The sequence below is a fragment of the Solanum dulcamara genome, chromosome 5 (genome assembly GCF_947179165.1).
Source record: "Solanum dulcamara chromosome 5, daSolDulc1.2, whole genome shotgun sequence".
NCBI classification, from domain to species: Eukaryota; Viridiplantae; Streptophyta; class Magnoliopsida; order Solanales; family Solanaceae; genus Solanum; species Solanum dulcamara.
Genome location: NC_077241.1, coordinates 40512371 through 40539038, shown reverse-complemented (window position 1 = coordinate 40539038; position 26668 = coordinate 40512371). Strand labels below are relative to the sequence as shown.

At 35.2% G+C, this 26668-nt stretch overlaps 1 pseudogene; it reads left to right on the top strand.

The window, feature by feature from the left end:
* The first annotated feature begins 6977 nt into the window (after positions 1-6977).
* LOC129890933 (5S ribosomal RNA) lies at positions 6978-7097 on the top strand (annotated as a pseudogene).
* The last annotated feature ends 19571 nt before the right edge of the window (positions 7098-26668 follow it).

Sequence of the window (26668 nt, the reverse complement as noted above, 5' to 3'; positions counted from 1 at the left end):
GAAGAATCCTCACCCACACTTGAAAAGATACGTTGTCCCCAACGCATCACTTAAAATTTAAAACAAGGGTTAGGAAAACTCCCTAAGGCCACTAAGCCTGGCTAGTAGCACGAAATATTCAATGTTCATCAGGAGGGTTGCGTGACCCTACACTTATTGTTCGTCATGCTCCTTAGCTTCAAATTTTTGGTACTCAGCCTTCCCCAAAACCCGTGAACACAAAAACAACACAAAAAAGTGATAGTAAAAGAAAAAAAAGAATAATAAGTTACACTACTAACTGGGTTGCCTCCCAACAAGGGCCTGATTTAACATCGTGGCATGACTCAAGTCACCACCTATTTTTCTCTCCACTTTGAGGATATGAATTGTACCCATAAGTTTGCTTCCAGTTTTCTTTTCCTCTCTAGGGGCGGTTGTCTAAAGATAAAGGGACCAAGTAGTATATTTCGCATCTTGCACATGTTAGTCCTTATGTGAGAAATGTCTTGTCTTTGGGAGCTAGAAAATTTTAGGATGTAGGGGTGTAGACACATAATTTTTAACTAAACCTGAGATTGTACACCTTTTTTTAGTACTTAAATATTTCTTTTATATCTAATTTAAATATTTTGATTTTATCTTATTTTTAGTAAGTTTATTTTAAAAGATTTGAAAACTATTAAAATAGAATCACATTTTAGTGTTTTGTTTTAAAGAAAAGAAAATTTACAAAAAAATATATGTTTTCTTTTAATTTTTAGTTTAATAAATAAGTTATTATTTTCTAAATTATATTTTTACAAATTAACTATTTAACATTTCTTAGAGTTCAAAATAGTTAGCTAATATTTTTATTATTATATTTAATTAAAAACGAATATTAGCCTAAACTACCCCACTCACCTATACTACCCCATTAACCCCATTAATCTACCCACTCTCCCTCACATTTTCACTCAATATATACCCACAATATACCCATCTTCTCAATTAAAGCACAAAAATCAGCACACAAAAGAAAGAAGAGAAGAGAAAGAGACTCACCGTCTGCAAGAAAAAGAAAACAGCACAACACACCCAAAAAATGAAAAAAGAGCATTTTTGTGAAGATTTGTGGGTTGAAGTTTGGATTTTGGTTCCCATTTTGAGTTTCCGCTGACAACGTTCTTGCTCCTATTTTTAGTTTGTTTATCACACAAGGTTCTTACCCAGTTCTTTTTATATATTTTTAATACTTTTATTGTGAATCAAAGTATGAACAATGTTATTAAAATGGTTCATGAAGTAGTCAATATGTAAAGTTATTTAATTAAGGAAATGTTTACCTTGAGTTATATGAATAGTTTGTTCGAACACTTATATATTTGTACGTTTAATTCTAGTGTGAATGATATTTTTCATCTATAAGGTTTAGTCTATGTCAAAAATATTTTGTGATAATTCTTTATTTTTTTAGTTTTTAGTGTGGATATTCTTTAAATGTGTGTTTGGTTGTTTAAAAATGATGTATCTGTTTAAACTTGTTATTGTCTTTCATTATTAGCCTATGTTAAATTAGTAAGATTAGTTTATAATATTGAACAAGGAGTATATTTGGTTGAATTGGTTTAAAATTTGTTTAAGCTAGTATTAAATTATTATCTAAATTGGGTTATTGGATATGGGTTTTGGGAATATACGACTATTAATTTTCATTTATAAAAGAGTTTATATGATAGGTCATGCTCGCTCATTTTTCAGATAACATATATCATGATATTAATAATTATTTCATATTATGTTTAATAATTTCAATCATTCTATGACCACTTTTGTTTAATATCGAGTTACTAGTAAGAAAAAATAAAAGAAAGAGTGAAAAAAAGAATAGCAGTCCTGGTTTGAAAGAGAGGAACAAATTCCCTAATGTTAGATGAGCATAAGTTTTTTTTTAAAAATTGGTTTCAATAAAGAATGTGGTCACACATCTTTTTTTGAAACATTTAAAATACATTCAAGGATGCGGTTACGCACCTTTGCCAAAATTAACTTCCATTAATTTAAAGTAAGATGTGTAAATAGAGATTATTAGGAGTGATGCACTCGAGAGAAGAAAGCAGTTATGCTTCTAAGTCGTTGTATGTCAAGACCGAGAATGCAATTACGCATCTAGGTCGAATAAAAGTACAACAATAATAAATTTCAGCAAACCGTAGGCTGTAATAATATATCCAAAATAGCATAAATGAGTATAAGTTAATAAAAGCGACCGTGCTAGAACCATGAGACTCGAGGGGTGCCTAATACCTTCTTCTCGGCCGATAAAGTTCCTTACCAGAATTTCTAGTTCACAGACCAATAAAAATAAAGAGTCAACTTTCCTATGATTATGGATTAAAATAAGATGACTTGGAAAACTAAAACTCAATTTCAAGTGGCGGCTCTGAACAAATAATAATAATCCCTTTTCAATATCGTCACTTAAATTGGAAAAACCTGAAAGTAAAGAAAAAAAGGGTGTGACATCAATGACGACTCTGCTGAGGACTTAATCAAAATTTTTCACGACCCAAACCTAGGGCCTAGACATGACACAACACGACGAATGAGACACCCAGAGGTACCTCACCCAATTCTCTTAGAATTAATTTAGCTTTACATAGGTAATGATAGTCAATAAAAAACAACGGAATAAAAAAGGAAACGGGACTAAGGGAAACATCATAAAACAAGGGTTGTTAACAACATCAAAGCATCTTCTATTTGTCCAACAAAACCTCTACCTTTTTTTACTTGGTGGGGGCTTAGTCATGTCCCTAGCTCACCCTCAATAAAAATAGAAATAAGAACCCTAAAAGGTATTCAAAAGTTTTTACACATCATAAGCTAAAAAAGGAGATGAGATGTTATTCCCAAAATGTGGGAACTCACCAAGTATGTATCCTTCAATGAAATCAACTAGTGACGTAGCGGTGAATGTGGTGCAACGCCGGTCCCTACATAGTGATATCATTGTCACGACCCAACCCCGTAGGCCGCGACTGGGGTCCGACCTCGACCCCCTATACCTAACTATTAGCTGTGGTCAAATTGAACTGTAAGTAAAACAATATCATGTAACAGAGCCCCATTGGGCGATAACATTTTCATAAACCTGTAGCCCTTTTCATTTGTGTCGTAACATGAAAGGCATGCAAGCCGACAAGGCTGCCATAACATAATAACATATACCATATATCATGTAGACCCAGCTGAATCAAATTGATATACACAACCCACGTATACATGTCTGCAGACCTCTAACAATATTAATGATGACATATGATGGGACAGGGCCCCCGCCGTACCCCTGAATAACAAAACAATACTATACATCAACGGCCAGTGCAAAAAACTAGGCTCCGATAAGTCTTAGTCTCATATAGTCCTTAAGACTTGGGGCCTGTACATTTGGTACCTTTTTAACATATAGAAGTTTCTAGGAAAATAGTTCAACTACTATCAGAGTTCGATATTCAAAAGTAAATAGGAGATGTTACGAATGGAGTTACTCCGGAGCTCACATAATATTTAACTTACAACTAAGACATGCCAGAAAAGAAAGAGAGTAAACTCTATATAGTCTGTACTTTCCTTCAGGTGGTCATTATATACATATCTCATACCCGGCCCATCCTGGGGATCGGTGAACAACTATGGCATCATAATCTCATTTTTATACCAAGTACATATCAAGAGAAAGGAAAGATAGTTTCCCATATACTACTCTTTAGCACGTAGAAGCCTTAATAGGCAATGCTCAATTCTTGTAGGGGTGTCAACACCTAACTATAGTTAGGGATTATGAGGCGTGCCTGGAGTTCTGGGAATGGAATTATCTCCATATTCCACATACAATTCACTTAAGTCTAAGACTTTCCAAACGAAAAGAAAGATAGTTGTACGTACTTATACCAAAACATGCCAAGAGAAAGCTTTACATACCTTTTATGAGTTACTCTTTATCCCGTTCACCTCGTCGTACTATGAACCTATTCAACATAGAAGTAATATGAATATCAACCACTCTGGACTTTCCAGCACCTTTAGTTTCACCTTAGTATTCATGGAATCTATTTCCTCGACTAGTCATTTAATTAGTTAAGGTGTTAACGAAAATTGGGCAGCACCTCCCCTATAACGTGCCCTATCCAAATTTCCAATCATACCCCTAATAACTACAGCCAACTAACAACAACAACTTGCAACATATATACAAGCAATTCACACCAACATTACACAATACAAACCCCAAACAACTCACTCAAATCTATCAAAACGTGAATTCTGGACAGCTTAATGTCTTGCATTGTCGCTTCGTTTCGAAGGAGTAATTGAGTTAAACAGGATTTATGTCCAATGAAAGTTATATACATGTGTCTTAGGGTCACATAAAATTTTGAATCACCCCTACATCAATTCTTTACAAAAAGATATGCCCAAAATACCAACAGCAGTCCGTGTAGGATTTTCAAAACTAAAATCTGGGCAGTACCTCCTTTATACTTCATTACCCTTTTTCGAGAAGATAAAAGCAAAATTGGATTTTAAAGGCTAAATTAAAGTTCTATAACTATTAAATACCTTTCCAAAACATATTGAATCACTTGAAATGAAGCTATAAACAAGAAGTTATACCAATATTACTAACAACAGTCCCATTCAAAAATGGGTTTGTTAACTAGTTCTTAACATTTTCTCTCTTTGTTCTTTCAACGTCCTCTCAAGTTCCAAGCTGAAGAATTAATTCCGTAGACATCGTAAGATACATATATACATATCCATGTGGTTGATGAACACCGTAGATAATTAATTCACAGAGGAAAATTAGAACTTACCTTGAAAAGGAGCCATCAGTAGCTATGTTCCTTTTCTCTCAAACTTTTTCAGCTTTTGGCTAAGTTTTAAGATAAGGAATGAATTCCTTAGTCACTTAACATACTTGTATAGGGTGTCTTTGGAGGTGACACATGTCATCCCCATAGGGTGACATGTGTCTAGCCCTTATTGGGCCACGTATGCATGCTGCCAATAGGGTGCTGCCACATGGCAGTGGGGTCTACCTCCCCCAAGCAGGTGGGTCACCTACTTGACCCCAAGCAGGTGGTTCACCTGCTTGCTTGAGGTGCTGCCACATGTCACCTTCCTAGGCTGCCACGTGTCATCTTTTTCTCTTCCTCGTGGGTTCGTAATCTCGTCTTATTTTAAGAACCCGTATAATCCTTGTTACATAGGCTTGGTATGTCCTTAAGTAGCTCAAGTGTATAAGACTTCTAAATTAGTAGCTTACGTAGGTAAATCGAGTCCTACGACTCATTTCTTGGCCTTCAATTCCTTTCGGCTATCTTATGACTCTATTTCCAACCTTCCCTCAGATGGGGTATTGCACTCTTCTTTTCTTAGAGTCATTTGATGATGTCATAACTTATCCGGCTCACATGATAATGTCTAAGGAACTTAAGAGACATTTCGAGTTTAAAAGTGTGGGGTGTAACATCCTTCCCCCCATTAGAACATTCATCCCCGAATGTTAAATAAAACTCCCCTTAAGACTTTATACTATTTGTAGGGAGATTCTTTGCTATTTCCATAGCACATATTTCTATCCAAATACTTAGTATACGAGTTTCAGGAGTTGGGGTTACCTGTAGACATTATGAATGGGTACGAATACTTGTGTTTTATGTCTTCTTGAATTTCTCAGGTCATCCCCTTTTCTGGTTTTGGTTTTTACACAGTATCTTGATGGCAGGCATCTTTAGTCTACAATCTTCCAATTTGCCGATCTAAGATGGCGATAGGTTGGTCCTCGCAGGATTCCATTTCCTAGACATCATCTATGGAACATACCCTAGGTGGCTCATTAGTACCCTTGTGAAGCATCCCTATCTGATGGATTGGGCGTATAGTTTCCAAATAAAGTGGTAAGCTCAACTCACCGGCCACTTTGCCCACCTTACGAGCAACTTGATACGGTCTAATATATTTTGGGTTAAGTTTCCTTTTCTGGGTGACCCTGTTATGAACATCCCATCATCAATTTAAACTCTGTATGTCGATAGCAATTATCTATATATCATTTCTGCCGACTCTGGGCTTTTAGTCAATAGTTTGCCTAATTATGTCGAGGCCTTTTTAGCTTAGTCTTTCTAACATCGACCCATCCAATAGGGGACTTACACGTCTTGCGCTACTAGTCTTGTACGGGGCCATTGGGATACTAGAGTAGTAATTATTATTGTAGGCAACTTGATAAGTGATATATTATCAGCCCAGCTACATTTGAAGTTAACAACACCAGTTCATGACATATCTTCTAACGTTTAAATGGTACGCTTTAATCTGTTCATCAGGTTTGAGGGTAAAGTAGTGTACGAAGACTTATTTGTCTTCCCAGTTGCTTCGCGGACTGATCCTCGGTATTTAACTGTAACTTGGGCTCCTTCTTCTAGGATAATAGCTATGGGGACTCCGTAAGGTCCTACCATTCTTTTACCCTATAATTTTACACCTTCTCGACTGAGTAGGTAGGCTTTGATTGAAGGAGCAGGGGCTAATATCATTAATCCACAAGTAACATTCCCTCCAGAGTCATCTGGCGCTGGAGTACGAAGTGAGTCTTGTAGCCCTGGTCATATTGTGGGATTTTCGACCTCGCGTATTACTTCCTGGCTTCCGTAAATTATATCAACTAGTACCCTTACCTTTTGGGTTTTGCTTTTTAATCCTTAGAGTTGGCTGCCAAGTGGTGTCGAAATTCCCTCCCCCACTGGCCCATATAGCCATTCGGTCGTTTGCCTATCATTAATTGGTACTATGTCGAAGAACTGTGGCATTTAAGTGCGCCATCAGTTGGTAATTAATTAATCCTACTGGTTTCCCTTAAGACCTTATTACAATTGACTTAACGTATCTTATAATACTCTGGGTACATAATATCATATCATTCCCCCGTCACTAGTTCAGATTTTTCCATCTCACATGATCATAACAGCACTAATGTATTAAGTTCCATCAGAATTTTAAAGTTAAGCGTGCTAGGGCGAGAGAAGTACTGGGATGGGTGACCTCCTTGGGAAGTCCCCATGTCGCGTTTCATGGCAATCCTTGCAATAATGTGCAGGGCACTCAACTTAGCCCAAAATTTATCTTAGCATCGTCTCACTAGTCTTTATGTGTTGCCCTGCCCTTTACTCTGTTATCTTGCAATCGGTATAGGGGTAGATCTTTAGTTCCACTATGACCATGTCCCTTTTTGGTCATTTTAGTTTAAATCCTTTTATTGTATTCACCCCTTTTTGTACGCACCCATTTATTAGGGTTGGCTACTGAGTAGCGCTAAAGTTTGTTCATATAGTGCCCTTTAAGCCACTTGGAGTTCTGTCTATCATTAGCTGGCATAGTTTTAAAGGAATTTGACATATAAGCTTGTCAATCCTATAGTAACCAGCTAGTCCTGTCCTTCTTATTTAAACCATTTCACAATTTTTCCTTACCCCCGCTTGTAACCTTTTTGACACATTCTCATGTCATTTTTTACCTTTACGAGAATATGAGAGAGTGCAAGATATACCTTGTAGCACTTATTTCTATTTCCTTATTTACTCTTTGCTCATCTTCTACCACAAGAGTCTTGCTATTTCTTGTCCTTGGTTATTTATCTATCGCAATATCATTTGCGATCAACTCTACAACCAACATTTGGCTTTTGATCTAGCATGCTGTCATTATCTTTCGTAGTGTCCCTTGAGTTATTCAATATCCTTTCATTGTTATATTCTTTTGCTTTTATACAAAACATATCAACTTTAGAGATAAAGATTAGACAAGAAAACAGTGAAGATAAATTTGATAGAATAACTAAATTCACTAAGGTGCGATGAAAATTTTAATGATATAGCTATAGAATGAAAAGACATCCTACTTTTGCAGATATAAAAATAGATAATAATTATTTATGAAAGTTTAGAAAACACTTAAAAGATACCCAAAACAGTAAAGAAAAATGCAAAAGATTATTACGTTTAATGTTAAAAGATAACAAAAGCGAGATAAATTCTATAATTAGGACAAAACAAATTCTAGATGATCATGATGACGTCATAAAAGGACTAACAGATAATATAAAACTTATTAAAATTGAGATTGAAACTCATCCTTCAAGTATAGGATAATGAAACGACAACCCTCCTTCGCAGAAATAAGGTTAGATAACCGATTATATTGGACATCTCAGAGAAATTTAAAAAATGCTAAGATAAAAGACGAGACTCTTAAAAGATATTCACAAAGATTAGATCCTACCATGCCCGAACAGATAAAGAGAGTACAAGAAAAAATACTTGGTAATAATGAAGATATAATAAATGAAAAATATAATATAAATTTGCTAAGAAACTATTATTTCAAAAATCAGATAGCTAGTCTAGGATAAAATGGAAAATAAACCTATTATAAATTACTTAATGAACAAGATCCTCTAAAAATAGAGCAAGATTTATATGAAATACAAAGAACGATAATTTACTTTGGAAATTTAATAGTTAAAGAGATTCAAACTTTAAAAGATATACTAAATAAAAAAGAAATGAAAATTGATAAAGAACCTATAAATAAAACCTTAGATATTATAGGATCCCATGTTTCAAAAATAAAAATACCTTAAGGATAAGAAGAAATAATCTAAAATGGTAAACTCCGATTTTGAAAATTCAGAAATACATAGCCTTCTAATAAATATAAAAGGAACCCAGTTAAAAAATGAAGGCGATATGATAAACTTAAAAATGGATACAGTCAAACCAGAAGTAGATTTTAATCCCAATATTACTGAGCTTCCTACTCAGGCTGAAACCAGCCGAACAAGTTTTAATAGACCCACTAGGGCTTATGCAGGTATAAATGCTGCATTAAGAACAAAAGATAGTCACACACCTGTAGGATCAATGAAAACTGAAGCGATTAATCCATTTGAAATATATCTAGATTTAGATTGTATTAATAATACTGAGGAAGCTATAGATAAATGGAAAACTTCTTTAAGGATAGCAGTAATAGTAAACAAAATGGATTATGACACCACTAAACATTTTATAGAACGAAGTCTATTAAATAGCGTGTTAAGATTTTGGAAAAACTTAAATGATGCCACTCGAAATGATATTTTTGGTGCCGATGATAATATTGCTAAATTAATTACAAGAGCTACTGAAGCTATAAGATTAGAATTTGCCGGAGAAGGTAATATTTTAAAACACCCTGCAACGATTAAAAAATACGAAATTGCTTTATTAAGATTACAATTATGTGATATGTGTGAAATAGATAAATATATTTGTGTCTTTCAAGATTATTATTACTATGTTTACAACAGAGGTAAAAACACAGAAATGTATTTATCGATGTTTTTTTACTGAGATACCAGACCCTTGGGGTCAAAAGTTAATAGATACTTATAATCCAGGAACAACCGATACTTTAAGAAAAAGAATAACTCATTTAAAAGATAGGCTTAGTACATGGTGTGCAAATGCCATATTAGCTAAAGCAACAAAAGGATTAAGAAAGAAAATAAGCCTATGTTGTGATAATCCTAAAATGCCTATAATGATTGGATGTGAAAGTCCCTATTATTACAAAAAGATTAAAAGAAAATATAAGAAAAAGAAACTCTTTAAAAAGAAATATTTTAAAAGAGAAAAGCTAGATATTACAAAAAGAAAGGATATACTCAATATCAAAAACCTTTTTACAAAAGGAATAATAAAAGAAAAAATCCAAAAGAATGCAGATTTTACTACTGCAAAGAGATATGACACTATGCTAATAGATGTCCAAAGAAATTTGCTAATAATAACAAGAAAATAGAAATCGATGAAGATATCGAAGAAATGATAAATCTAGAAGAATTTATACAACTAAATAATTTTGAAGAAGTTGAATCAGATGATACAATATTTATATTAACCGATACGGATTATTATTCTTCATCAGAAGAAGACAGGCTAAATGAATAATAAAATAGAAACGGATATAATAGAAGAAATGATAGAACAAGTTGGAGAATATAAACAAGATATTTTTATTGATAAAAGAAAATTAAAACAAATACAAAAAGAAAAGTTTTCTTTGACTAAGTACTCAGGATTTGACGTAAATATACTTGATAGATTCGGATTAAGAAAAAGACAACATCATTTATTTTACGTATTAAATATCCAAGAAAGAGCATTAGAAGTTTCAGTTACTTCTAATAAAATAATGATTCCTTTATTATCCAAAAAAGATATTCAAGATAAATTACGAAAAATAAAAACAGAAATTCGAAATACTCTAGGATGGATACATATAGGAGCAATCCAGATAATAATAAAATCCACATTTAGAGAAGGATTAGATACCCCAATAGATTTAGCTATAATAGATAATAGGATAATAAACAGGAAAGAAGCCTGCTTAGGAATACTACGAGGAAATTTATAATATGGAAAGATTAAATTTAATGTTTATCCTAGAATTTCATACCATCTTCTAGATAAAGACTTTGATAAAACTTTAAGCTTAGTACAAGATTTTAAAAGAAAAGTTTTCTTTCATAAATACAATAGACCCTATTCGATAACATATGTAATATCATATGCTATTTCTAATACACATCATTCTGATTGTTTTTCCATAAAAAAGACAATAGATTATCCCCATCTATTTGAGGAAGTTAGTCAGATACAAATGCCTAGTATAACACAGATACAAGAAATAGAAGATACGCCATTAGATTTAGATTTACAATCTAAACCTTTGTACAACCAACAAGATTCCACATCTCGATTATCCTTTGAGGAGACTCGAGTCATAAATCCTACAGTGATGATAAGAAGAACACAATCAGAAAGAGTTAGACAACCTATCTTAGAAGCAAAAAATGATAAAATAAAAAATTATAAGATAAAAGGAGAATATTTTAATGGTATACAATTTATTCCCATCAACATCCTATTAGATACAGGAGCTAGTGGAAATTACATTAGTCTTAGGCTATGTAACCATCTCCAACAATATAAATTAAAAGATAATCATCTTTATACTGATTTTAATGGAAAGAGACATGAAATAACAAACATGATAGAAACTATTTTAAAATTCAAAGATAATACTATACCTATAAGACTATTGGTTGAACCAGAAGGAAATAATGATATGTTAGAAATACTGCTAGGAACCACTTTCCTAGATAGTGTAAAACCATATGATATTCTTGATCATGGTATCAAGATTACTTACGAAGATAAGATAATTTTCATATAAAAATGACAAGTCCATATTAATATACCAATAGAAATAACTTATAAAGATTACAAAGCAGAATATTTTGCTGCCTATATAGATAACGGATTAGGAATATGCTGTTGTAAACCAAAAGTATTCCCCAAAGAATACCATCAAGAATTACCCATTACTAAGGGAAAAAATATATCTAATAATATCGTAACAATGTCTAAAGGCATTGCTCAACCGATCATACTACTAGGATATTTTCTAATAAAATGTCCTTCATTTTATTTTCATAATACCAGACAAGATATTCTATTAGGAAATAACTTTTTAGAAATGTTTCATACTGTTTTATATGATAGAGTTTTATTTCAAATAAAATTCAAAACTCCTTGCCAACATATTATTGTGGTAAAATGATTTAAAACTGCTTATTCCAAAAGATTACCTATTCACTTTAAACCCCGCACAGCCCAGCGTGGTCATATAGGATATCAAGATAAGCCAATTTTTCCAAAAAAAACTCCATTACTTCAATACGATACGGATTGGGACAACCCTCAAACCATAAATCAACAATCTAACAACTTGTTAGAATATCAGATAACTTTTAATAAATTAGAAGAAAGTTTAGACATGATTAAACAAAAGCTAGAAAATGCTTTTCAGAAAATCCCTTAGAATTTTGGGATAAAAATAAGATAGAAGCCAAGTTAGAAATGAAGGATAAAGATAAAATTATTAGAGTAAAACCAATGAGATACAACCCTGATGACCAAGAAGAATTCCAAAAACAGATTAAGGAATTATTAAGTCTTAGAATAATAAGACCTAGTAACTCCCCTCATAGCTCACCAGCCTTTATGGTTAGAAACCATGCAGAGATAGTACGAAATAAACCAAGAATGGTAATTAACTATAAAAAATTAAATGATAATACTATATTTGATGGATATTTCTTACCACATAAAGAAAGCCTAATTAATAGAACTACTAACAAAAAGATATTTTCTAAGTTTGATTGTAACAGCGGATTTTGGCAAATAAAAATGAATAAAGATAGTATTCATTATACCGCATTCTCTACCCCGCAAGGGTAATATAATGGTTAGTCATGTCATTTGGATTAAAAAATGCCCCACAGATCTTTCAAAGAAAGATGGATAATATTTTTAAAGATTATGACTATATATTTGTCTACGTTGATGATATTTTAGTTTTGTCCGATAGCCTTGAAGAACATTTGATACACCTAAATAAGTTTACTAACTTATGCTTAGAAAATGGATTAGCACTTTCTAAAAAGATAGCAAGCTTATTAAAAAATGAGATAGAATTTTTAGGAATGATAATTGATGGACATGGTATAAAATTACAAAGTCATATAGTCGAAAAAATATCTGTTTTCCCAGATAAATTAGTAGATAAAAAGCAAGTACAAAGCTTTTTAGGGATACTTAACTATGCTTCGGATTATATTCAAAATTTGGATGAACTAAGAAAGCCATTTCAAGAATTATTAAAAAAGGATAATAGCTTTGAATTTAACGAAGTCTTAATGAAAAAAGTAAATGATATTAAATCTATTTGTAAAAACCTACCAAAATTACAATTACCAAAAGATAGTGATGATTTAATTTTAGAAACAGATGCTTTGGAACAGTGTTGGAGCGAAGTATTAAAAAAGATAGATTATGATCTTAATAAAAATAAGATAGGAGAAAGTCTATGTAGATATTGTTCCGGAACCTTTTCGGATACACAAACTAGATATCATATTAATGAAAAAGAATTATTAGCCGTAGTAAAAAGTTGTCAAAAATTATATTACTTCTTACTACCAAAACGATTTACTCTTAGAACTGATAATACTCAAATAAAGGGTTTTGTTCATAATAATCTTCCGTTAAAATCGGAATATAAAAGATTTATCAGATGGCAAATGCTTTTGTCTGAATATTCTTTTGATATTGAAATTATTCGCTCTAATAAAAATATTGCAGCAGATTTTCTCACCAGAGATGGAAAGAATTAATGACCATCTTCAAGATATTGATAAAGGATTTAAAGATATTCAAAAGGCAGTTTTAGATATTATCGAAATTGCTAATTTCGATTATGAACAACTGATTGCTGACAAATTAATCAGCGTATGTGCCCAGATAACGTCCAAAATTGGACAATGCAGCGATTCTTATGATATTGTTAATAGCTTGATAAAAGCTAATAAAGATGATAATACCTCGACAAATATGGAAGAAAAAGATACGTATGAAAATATATCATTTAGACCCCAATTGCCTCAAAAAGGAGTTACTTTGGGATATAAAGAAAAATTCTATAAGATACTTGAAGCCATTGGAGATCAAGAACAAATAATGAGAGATTTATTTTCTCTTAAAATTACTCCAAACAGGTACATCGATTTTACGGGGATATATCCTCGAATCAATTATTTGCAAGATTCATCCCCCCAAGAAATTAGATACTGGTATGATTTTGGAGCGATAAATTCTATTTATCTTACTTCTCCAAATTTTCCGGAAATTAGTAGATTATCGTCATGGATACAAGACGGAGTTAAAGATTGTTATCTCAATAATCCAACGATTACCATAAAAGATATTTTGGTCCTTAAGTTAATTTCTGCCGGACCAGATTTCTACAAAGAAGAAAGATATCCTGCCTACCATTTTATGCAAATTGAAAAGGCCGATGATTTTAATATTATAAATAATTTTCAAGAAAAGATATTTCAAAGATTTACCAACAAAGATGTCCATTATAGACGTGCTATTGGATTAAGAATTGTGTTGCAAAATATGGAACACAGTTTCAAAAAAGGATTTAGAACTTATGGAGGAACCAAAATACATTCCTCTATTTTGATTGCCCCGGCAAAGAACACTCCGCCGAAAGCTAAAAGATACATGGAAACAAAGATAGATTTAATTAATAAAGGTATTATTAAGTCCAGCCCACAAGATCAGCAACGATTATGCGAAATGCGGAAGCATGCCAAAGGCACGTGCGAATTTTGCTCTCCAAAAAGAAGATAATAGAAGATGCCATGTCAACGTCATCCGAATAAATTTATGACGCTTGGAAAAAGAGATAAGGATGAAAAAAATCAAAGATAGAAAAGAAGACAAAAACGATGATAGTGACATATCTCTAATTGATGGTGACTAATATTTTGTCTTCATAAAGAAGAAACGTAGAAGATAAGATTTGAAGGGCAAGAAGATAAGAAGATGAAAGCGACTGATAACTAATTTTGTCATTTTGTAATAAGGAATGATGGTGACTAATAGCTAATATTTTGTCATTTTGTAATAATTTTAAGTGAGTAGGATGCTTAGAAAATAAGGAGAAGATGACACTTTTGTCATTTTGTAATATAGAAAAGTCTTTAGATGTTTAGGATAGGTATAATGTCATTATCAAGTTATTTTCTAATTTTGAAGTTTGTAGTTGAAGTCCGTCTCCTTCATCTATAAAAGAAGATAGTTTATAACACAGGAGGGGCATCAATCAAGAAAAGAACCTCAAATGCTCTCCTCTCTTTTGTAAAATACCCCCACTACCAATAAATGAATAAAAACTAAGAAGTTTTTGAGTTACTTTCTTAAGAAAATATTATTATTACTGTTATAATCTTTTTCCTTTTATAAAATGAACTAAGGCTGTGCTGAGTTACACTGAAAGAACGATAGAGAAGTTACCTGTTTTCAGGTTGGGACTGCGATGTCCGGTAAAAGTCTCATCGGATACCCGGTGTAATTTTGGTCAAAGAGGGACAGGTACGGAAGCGTGTTGAACCCTTGACTTTTTATTTAAGTTGAAATATTATACTATTATAATATTACACTGCTCTTGAAAGTTACTCTCTTTCAAAAATTATGTTTACTTTAGACATAACATATTCCTCCTCAGGAGGCTTTATTTTACTTGTTAAACAAGATGATAATGTTGTTAGATATGAAAATATACCCACACGGATATAACACAAATACGGCAGGAGATACCGTGATCTGAACTTTTCTGCTCAGATAGGCTTTTGTTTCTTTGAAATAAAACTCTCCCAGTAGGAATGGTGCCCCTTGTCGATGACATGAAGAGTACCTCCTACAGCTTTAATTAAACATAATAGGGGTACTTGGTATCCACTTCTAGGACATTTTATAAAGCTATGTTTCATTCTTTTTTCTTGTCCTGGGAAAATTTTGGCAGAGTTTCCTCTATATTTCTTACTTATCCCAAACTTGCACGCAGAAAATACCAACAATGCCTCACAGGGACAACACATATATATATTCATATTATATCACAACCACACAGGGCTTTCAATATCATCTTATATCATATCCATATAGGTCTTTCAACGTTAACAATAGTATGAAAGTAATGGACTTACCTCGTATGTCCAACTTCAAACTGCATCTGTTGCACTTTTTGTCTGCTTTCCTTTTAGGTTTCAACTTTACATTTAAATCACGTGTCAATACCTTACCCAACAGATATCTTTTGGGCATTTACTTTACTTACCTGCGTGCTTTGTAACTTTTCATGTCATCAATTACTTCCTTCTGTTGGTGTTGTTCTTCTATTAAGACACAAGGTTAGTATAAGGAATTTTCCTATGAGTCAGATCTATAGCACAATCTCATATATAAAAGAAAGGTAACAACCTAAATATCCTGTAGCCTCCTATTTATAGATGTGGTGCGCAACACATCAATACACAAGATTCTACTAGACACGGTCTGTAGACAATCCAAGGATGAACCGCTCTAATACCACTTCTGTCATGACCCAACCCCGTAGGCCGCGACTGGGGTTCGACCTGGACCCCCCATATACCTAACTATCAGTTGTGGTCAAATTGAACTGTAAGTAAAATAATATCATGTAACAGAGCCCCATTGGGCGATAACATTTTCATAAACCTATAGCCCTTTTCATTTGTGTCGTAACATGAAAGGCATGCAGGCCGACAAGGCTGCCATAACATAATAACATATACCATACAACATGTAGACCTAGCTGAATCAAACTGATATACACAACCCACGTATACATGTCTGTAGACCTCTAACAACATTAATGAAGACATATGATGGGATAGGTCCCCCGCCGTACCCCTAAATAACAAAACAATACTATACATCAATGGCCAGTGCCAAAAACTAGGCTCCGATACAATGGAGCCTCTTCCAGCTGAGCTGTGCGGAATCCTAAGCTGACGGACTCCCAAAACCTGTATCTGTACCTGCGGGCATGAAATGCAGCCCCCTGAGAAAAGGGGGTCAGTACGACATATGTACTGAGTATGTCAAATGTAACATAATACAACTGGAAGTATATCCGAAATAAAGAAGCAGGGGAACACATTATCAAATTAGAAGCCTGTACCAGTACTCTGTGAATTACAAAAACATGCATGTTCAAATTATATTATATAGCTGGCCCTATCAGGGGTCCGGTGGATACACCTGTAAGATCATCACAACCCAATGCCATCACCACCTTATTACAACACATCATATATATATATATATATATATATATATATATATATATATATATATATATATACATACGTATCCCGTCCCTCTAGTGAGGGGCTTAGTGGAAAATATAGTGAATTATGCATGATTACTATTCTCGACCCAGGACTCGGTGAAAGAAGTGCTACATTATACACGAGTAGAGTAGTGAGCAACTATATGCAGTTTAAATCATTATTGGAGACTCAATAGAATAAGAAAGTTAAGCTTTTTCTTGAGGACCCAAGTAGTGGTGTAGTCATCTCGAGTGTCCTCTAAATGCCACTATAGGCTGCCTTAAAAGTAATCTTGGTGACCCTAGACATGTATTAACATAGGGCCAAATCATTTATGTAATCAAAAACACCTAGTCTCGTATAGTCCTTAAGACTTGGGGCCTGTACATTTGGTACCTCTTTAACATACAGAAGTTTCCAGGGAAATAGTTCAACTACTATCAGAGTTCGATATTCAAAAGTAAATAGGAGATGTTACGAATGGAGTTACTCCGGAGCTCACATCATATTTAACTTACAACTAAGACATTCCAGAAAAGAAAGAGAGTAAACTCTATATAGTCTGTACTTTCCTTTAGGTTGTCATTATATACATATCTCGTACCCGGCCTATCCTAGGGCTTGGTGAACAACTATGGCATCATAATCTCATTTTCATACCAAGTACATATCAAGAGAAAGGAAAGATAGTTTCCCATACACTACTCTTTAGCACATAGAAGCCTTAACAGGCAATGCTCAATTCTTGTAGGGGTGTCAACACCTAACTATAGTTAGGGATTATGAGGCGTGCCTGTAGTTCTGGGAATGGAATTATCCCCACATTCCACATACACTTCACTTAAGGCTAAGACTTTCTAAAAGGAAAGAAAGATAGCTGTACGTACTTATACCAAAACATGCCAAGAGAAAGCTTTACATACCTTTTATGAGTTACTCTTTTTCCCATTCGCCTCGTCGTCCTTTGAACCTATTCAATATGGAAGTAATATGAATAGCAACCACTCTAGACTTTCCAGCACCTTCAGTTGCACCTTAGTATTCATGGAATCTATTTCCTAGTTCGTTTCCTCAACTAGTCCTTTAATTCGTTAAGGCATTAACGAAAATTGGGCAGCACCTCCCCTATAATGTGCCCTATCCAAATTTCAATTCACACCCCTAATAACTACAGACAACCAATAATAATAACCTGCAACATATATACAGGCAATTCACACCAACATTACACAATACAAACCCCAAAAAACTCACTCAAAACTATCAAAACGTGAATTCTGGACAACTTACTGTCTTGTATTGTCGCTTTATTTCGAAGGGGTAATTGAGGGAAACAGTATTTATATACCCATGAAAGTTATAGACATGTTTCTTAGGGTCACATACAATTTTGAATCACCCCTACATCAATTCTTTACAAAATGATATGCCTAAAATACCAATAGCAGTCCGTGTAAGATTTCCGAAACCAAAATCTGGGCAGTACCTCCTCTATACTTCATCACCCTTTTTCGAGAAGATAAAAGCAAAATTGGATTTTAAAGTCTAAATTAAAGTTATATAACTATTAAATACCTTTCCAAAACATATTGAATCACTCAAAACGAAGCTATAAACAAGAAGTTATACCAATATTACTAACAACAGTCCCATTCAAAAACGGGTTTGTTAACTAGTTCTTAACATTTTCTCTCTTTGTTCTTTCAACGTCCTCTCAAGTTCCAAGCTGAAAAATTAATTCCGTAGACATTGTAAGATACATATATGCATCTCCATGTGGTTTATGAACACCGTAGATAATTAATTCACAGAGGAAAATTAGAACTTACCTTGAAAAGGAGCCATCCGTAGCTATGTTCCTTTACTCTCAATCTTTTTCAGGTTTTGGCTAAGTTTTAAGATAAGGAATGAATTCCTTAGTCACTTAACATACTTGTATAGGGTGGCTTTGGAGGTGACACATGTCAGCCCCATAGGGTGACATGTGTCTAGCCCTTATTGGGCCATGTATGCATGCTGCCAATAGGGTGCTGCCACATGGAAGTGGGGTCCACCTCCTCCAAGTAGGTGGGTCACCTACTTGACCCCAAGCAGGTGGTTCACCTGCTTGCTTGAGGTGTTGCCACATGTCGCCTTCCTAGGCTGCCATGTGTCATCTTTTTCTCTTCCTCGTGGGTTCGTAATCTCATCTTATTTTAAGAACCCGTGTAATCCTTGCTACGTAGGCTTGGTATGTCCTTAAGTAGCTCAAGTGTATAAGACTTCTAAATTAGTAGCTTACGTAGGTAAATCGAGTTCTACGACTCATTTCTTGGCCTCCAATTCCTTTTGGCTTTCTTATGACTCTATTTCCAACCTTCCCTTGGATGGGGTATTGCACTCTTCTTTCCTTGGAGTCATTTGATGATGTCATAGCTTATCCGGCTCACATGATAATGTCTAAGGAAATTAAGAGACATTTTGAGTTTAAAAGTGTTGGGTGTAACAATCATGAAGGCAAAAGAGTATGCATTATTACTTTGAATGTACTAAGTATGTAGGCATGCATTAACATTGAAGAAACATTAGAACATTAGTATAGTATGGGAAATAGTTCATTGCATGCATAAGCAATCATGAAAATAACATTTAAAACATTCATTTTGTCGGGAGATGGCCATAACCAACATTTAAAACTACGTGAGCTATTACATGGAATCCAACATAACCCCTTATGTTGGCACAGAGAGACTACTTGTTGGGTGGACCTCCGTCAACTTCATTCATTTTTTTAACATTTAGGGCTATCTGAGGATCCACAATCCTAAGCCTAAAAGTGCTCCTCTGTTGGCACATTGTTAATGAGACAAGGGGTTGCTACTAGGATTCTCGTACCAAATCCCACCTCAATTCCCCCTTCGCTGCTAAGTCAATCCCTTGGAATAGTTTAATATAACATAAGAGCATAATCATTGACATTGATTTAGTTCATCAAAGCATCATTAGGTAGACTAGCTCATTTAAATCCTTCTTTGATTCACACAAGTGAGAATTGGCCTTTCACAAGTGGAATACATCATTTCATAATTATTTCATCATTCTTTCATTTCGTAAGACTCCCTTTGATCATAGATATTTTCTTTCATATACATTCATTTTGGATTAAAAGTTTTCAATTCAAACTTCATTTTAACATAGTAAAACTCGGCAGGCTCTATTCAAGCAACTTTTAAATGATTAACATCAATACTAGCATGCATGAGAGGAAAGGTTAGTGTCTTAGGACTTGAGTAAGAATGAATAAGTTGGGAAAGGCTTAGGGTCATTTAGATAGGTTAGATTCAGTCCCCAAAACAACCTCACTTTGTTGATAAAACACATAAAAAGACAAAACTACCTTTCTTAAAATTAGCCAAACTAGGGCTTCACGGAGGATCCATCACAGTCTGTGATCATCACCATGACCCGTGGTGGTGTCCCATGATAATTAACTTAGAGGAGAAATCTTGGGGGTTTCAGGAAAAGTCTCAGTACTTCCTCTACAGAGACCTTCATAGTCTGTAGAGGGTATCACAGTCCGTGAACCATGGTTATGGTGCAGGACCTATAGTAGGTCCTATAGGAGTGAACACTATAGAACACATCACTGTCTGTGAAGAGATACACGGCCTATGATGGTCAATCGTGGTCCATGCCTTGGAAAGTTTTCTGAGGGCCTTATGGGAGGGGTCATCACTGAGGGCACTATAGTCCATGGTGCTCACTATGATCCATGGTACCTCATTATAGTCCTTTACCTTTAAGATTGGGTTTTAGAACCACCACCACGGTGGCTCACCACGAGGCATGGTGCAGACCACGGCCCCTGATGACCTTCATGGTTATCATCTGGTGCCAATTTTCTGTATTTTTCTAGGATTTTATCCTCTGTTCCTGTTTTAGAACTTTTTAACTTCTGAGGTCTTACAATATCTCCTCTTTGGAAACATTCATTCTCAAATGAGATTTAACTAGCATAGAAAGGACACAGAATGTTACACCCCATACTTTTGTACCTTAGAACGCATTCTTAAGTCTCTTGAAAGTCTCTTAAGTTTCTTGGAAGGATCGTAAGCCTCTTAAGTTTCTTAAGGTTTCCTAAAGTTTCTTATAGCTTCTTAAGACTTCTTAAGAACTATTAAGCTTCTTAAGAGTTACCATGTGAGCTGGATAATCTATAACTCTATCAAACAACTCTAAGAAATGGAGAATGTGATACCCCATAGTAGAGAATATTGGAAATAGAGTTAGAAGAATCTAGAGGAAGTTGGAGACCAAACAATAAGTTGTAGGACTCGACTTATTTACGTAAGCTTCCAACTTGGAAATCTTACATACTTAATCTACTGAAGTACATACCAAGGTTACATAGCAAGGATTACATAGGTTCATAAAAGAAGACGAGTTACGAACCCACGAGGGGTAAAAGAAAGTGCCACGAAGCAGCATGGGAGATTTCCACATGGCAGAAGATGGGAGTTCCACGTGGCAACAGTTGGAGCAAAGACGGTGGGACCCACATGCCATGTGGCAGCCCATGATTGTAGGAAGGGATGTGTTGGCCCTATGAGGACTTGACACGTGTCACTACTTAGGGCTTGACATGTGTCACCACTTAGGGCTTGACATGTGTCACCCCCTAAGGTGGCCTATATATATATATATAAATATATGTTTGATGGCTTTAATTTACCCTTATCCTTTTAGCTTCATCTTTATCAAAAAAAGATTCAAGAAAAAAAGAAAAGAGAAAACTTGAAGCTAGAGGGAGAGAGCTATAGTTTTGGGAAAAAAAAACCTAAACCGTTAGCAAACAACCACAAAATTTTAGGCGCGCTAAAGGAACTTCTCAGGTAAGTTTTGATGAGTTGGATGAGTTTCGGTCAAGGTTCAAGAGACGACGAGGCGAACATGTAAGAGTAATCCGTAAGAGGCATATGAAGCTTACCCTTTCTTTTCTTTTGGCATGTCTTAGCCTTAAGTGATTAATATACGAAATGTGGGGATAATTCCATTCATATAACCCCAAGTATGACTCATAAGTTTTATTCACTTCTCGATGGTAGAATTCCTATACTAGTTAAGTTATTGCCTCTTAAGGCTTCTATATGATGGAGAGTAGTAAGTATGTGAAGTTATCTCCTTTCTTTTGGCATATTCTGGCATAAGTACGTAGAGCTACCCTTCTTTCCTCTTGATATGTCTTTGACATAAGTGTGGTGCTATGATGGTAAGGTAATGCATTAATAAGGTTATGATACTGAGCCCATGACGGGTCGGGTACGATATATGTAATGATGACTCCTTGAGGAAAAATAGAGACTAGGTAAAGCTTATTCTTTCTCTTCCTTTGGCATGTCCTAATTGTAAGTAAAATGTGATATGAGCTTTGGGGTAACTCTACTTTTAAGTCCTAAATGTAATCTGTATCTCTTATTCACTTCTGAATGTCAAACTCTTGTAGTAAGTTGAACTACTTTCCTTGAAATCCATAGGTTGAGAAGTACTAAATGCATAAGCTCCTAGTCCTAAGGAATATATGACGATAGGTATCTATGATTCTATGAACTGTTAGTATTACTTTAGCACATGTCTAGGGTCCGAGATCCTAAGTGATATATACCTCAATGGCATTTAGAAGGCACTCGAGATGGCTACACTACTATTCTAGTCCTCGGACGATAGCTTAATCTTCTTACATTGTCGAGTCTCTGATAATGATTTACATTGTATATGGTTACTCACTACTTGATTCATGTATACTATAATACATCTGACACTGAGTCCCATAAAGGGCTGGGTACCGTATATGATGATTATGACATCGAGTCCTATAAAGGGCCGGGTACGGTATATGATGATATGATGACACTAAGTCTCATAAAGGGCTGGGTACGGTATATGATGATATGATGACACCGAGTCCCATAAAGGGCCGGGTACAATATATGATATGTGGATTAGACCAAATGTTCCTTGGCATTACTATATGATACGTGGATTGGGCCGAACGTTCCTCAGCATTACTATATGATACGTAAATTAGGCCGAATATTCCTCGGCATTACTATATGATACTTGGATCGGGCCAAGCGTTCCTCAGCATTACTATATGATATGTGGATAGGGCTATCGTTTCTCGGTATTATTATATGATGTACGGATTGGGTCGTACGTTCCTTGGTATGTACTTACTATATACATGGATCTGGTTGTATGTTCCACAATGCTAATAATATGTATGTGCTTATGATGACAGAATGATGTAAATGGTACACCAAGTCCCCTAACGAGTCGGGCACAATACGTGATGGTAATATGTATGACTTTTTTTATGCGATGCGAGTACGGTAAATGGTTAAATATTATACTTTCCCCTTGCATCCCTACACCAACTGTAATCTCCTTATGATGTCTATGCTTTACATATTCAGTACATATGTCGTACTGACCCTTCATTTCTTCAGGGGGCTGCATTCATGCTCGCAGGTATAGATACACACTTTAGGGATCTTTCAGCATAGGAGTTCCACTCAGCAGTTCAGAAACTCTCCATTGTGCCGGAGCCTAGTTTTGGTATTAACCTTTGATGTATATATTTATTTGTTCATGGGTACGGCGGGGGTCCTGTCCCGCCTTATGTTACTGTTCTTACTCTTACCGGTCTGTGGACATGTATGTGGGTTGTATATGCATGTATGTACAGTGGTGCCTATGATAAGCCTCGCCGGCTTATATGTTATCCTGCCTGTTGATGTGCTATAATTTAAACAGGGGACAAATTTACTTACAGATAGCCGGGATATACGCGGGTGCCCAGTTCGGGCACCCGTCATGGCCTACGGGGTTGGGTCATGATACGGAAAGAGGACTAGCAACCCAATATGAATGCAATGACACATAAACATGCATAAACCATGAAACTTTCATACTTATCGTAAAAAAAGACTTTAAACTCAACTTTATAAACATGCATGCATATGAAAGACTTAGGAAAATCTGAAACGTAGGAGTCTTAAACAATTTATGAATAACTTAGTACCTGAGGCTAGAGTAGAATGAAAGAGATGAGGGTGTCGCTTCATCATATCCGCTTCCGCTTCCCGTTTAGCGCTTTTAACTTTTTGATTCCTCCAAAGGTCTTTGACGGATGCAACTTCCTTGTTCCTCAATATCTTGACTAGAACCTCTTTATAGGTCAAGTTTTTCTCAACATTCACTACTTCCAATGGCACAATGGAACTAGGATCACCCACACATTTTCTCAACATAGACACACGGAACACCGAATGAACCATAGCCATTTCAAAGGAAACTCTAACTCATAAGCAACCTTGCCAACATGTCACAAAATTCTATAAGGCCCTACATATCTAGGGCTCAATTTCCCTTTCTTACCAAATTGAATTACATCCTTCAAGGGTGAAACCTTCAATTATACCAATTCATCCACATTAAACTCAAGATCCTTTCTCCTTGTATCGGAATAGGACTTTTGGAGACTTTGAGCCATCTGTAACCTTTCTCTAATGACTTTCACCTTCTCTAAATCATCAAGAACCAAGTTGGGACCCAACAAGGTCTTCTCACCTACTTCAAACCAACCAGCTGGAGACCAATATCATATCCTACACAAAGCCTCAAACGGTGCCATCTCGATACTTGAGTAGTAGCTATTATTGTAGGCGAACTCAATAAGTGGTAGATGATCATCCCAACTTCCCTTAAACTCCAAGACACAAGCCTTTAACATATCTTATAGTGTTTGAATTGTTCGCTCCGCTTTCCCATCGGTTTGAGGATGGAATGTGGTTCTTAGCTTCACCTTGGTACCAAGACCCCTTTGAAATGATCTCCAAAAATAAGAAGTGAACTGGGTACAATGATCTGAAATAATTGACAAAGTCATACCATGCAACCTCACCAATTCCCGAATATACAACTTAGCATAATCCTTGGCACTATAGGATGTCTTGACCGGTGGTAAGTGAGCCAAATTTTTCATCCTATCAATAATCACCCAAATTGAATCATGATATTTTTGGGTATGAGGAAAACCCACTGCAAAGTCCATGTTCACATCTTCCAACTTCTAAGTGGGGATTTCAATGTCTTATGCTAGGCCACTCGGCCTTTGATATTCGACCTTTACTTGTTGGCAATTCGAACATTCGGCCATGGACTTTGATATTTCTTTTTTCATGCACTCCACCAATAAAGCTCTTTTAAGTCTCGGTACATTTTAGTTGAACCGAGATGAATATAGTATGAAGAATTATGAGCCTCCCTCAAAATAAAACCCCTTAGGACATCCACATTCAAAATACATATCCGCCCTTGGTAGTGAAATACCCTATCTCCCCCTTGTAAAACGACCTCTACTTTTTTTTCTTTTACCAACTTCTTTAGCTCTACCAATAGCGGGTCAAGGTCTTGTGTTGACTTAATGTCCACCTTCAAAGATGATTCGGACCTGTTATGAACAAACATACCACCATCATTGGAATAACTCAACTTCACCCCTAACCTAGCCAACCGGTGAACATCATTTACTAACTCTCTCTTCCCTTCATCAAAATGAGCCACACTCCCCATTGACACTCTACTAAGTGCATCGACAACCACATTGTCTTTACATGGATGATAATACACACTCATATCATAGTCCTTGAGGAGTTAAAGACATCTTCTTTTCCTTAGATTGAGGTCATTTTGAGTGAACACATATTTGAGACTTTTTTGATCGATGAACACATCCACATGTACTCCATAGAGGTAGTGCTGCCAAATTTTTAAAGCAAAAACAACAACCACTAATCTTACGAATGGTATGGTAGTTATTCTTGTGCACCTTCAATTGACTAGAATCATAGGCTATAACCTTACCTCTTTGCATAAAGACGTAACCCAAACAAATCTTTGAAGCATCACAATAAACAACGAACTCTTCTAGTCCTTCCAGTAGAGCCAAGAAAGGAGCGGAGGTAAGTTGATCTTTCAAAGTTTAGAAACTCTTCTCACACTCATCCATCCATAGGAACATTGCCTTTTTTTGAGTCAATTTCATCATAGGACATGAAATGAAATAGAGCCCTTTAGCGAATCTTCTATAATAATCGGCTAGCCCTAAAAAGCTCCTAATGTTCGAAGGAGATAATGGTCTGGGAAAATTCTTGACCACCTCCATTTTCTTAGGATCAACCTTGATCCCATCACCATATACTATGTGACTAAGGAATGCCACCTCTTTCAACCAAAATTTATACTTACTAAATTTTGTAAACAATTGCCTATCCCTCAAGGTTTGAAGTACAACTCTCAAGTAGTCCTTATGTTCTTCCTCACTCCAAGAGTAAATCAAAATGTCATCAATGAAGACCACCATAAAATTATCAAGGTAGGATTTGAACACCCTATTCATTAGGTCCATAAACACCACCAGCATATTCGTCAACCCAAATGACATTACTATAAACTCAAAGTGACTAGACCATATTTTAAATAGCGTCTTGGGAATGTCATACTCCCTCACTCTTGGTTAATATAGCCAAACCGAAGATCAATCTTGGAGAAATGACTTTCCTCTTGCAATTGATCAAACAATTCATCTATCCTAGGGATTGGGTACTTGTTCATAATGGTAACCTTATTCAATTGACGATAGTCTATGCACATCCAAAGCGACCCATCCTTCTTTCATACAAACAACACGGGAGAAAGACCGTATGAACCCTTTCTCCAATAAGTCCTTTAATTATTCATTTAACTCCTTTAATTACACCGGAGATATTCGATAGGGAGGAATAGAGATAG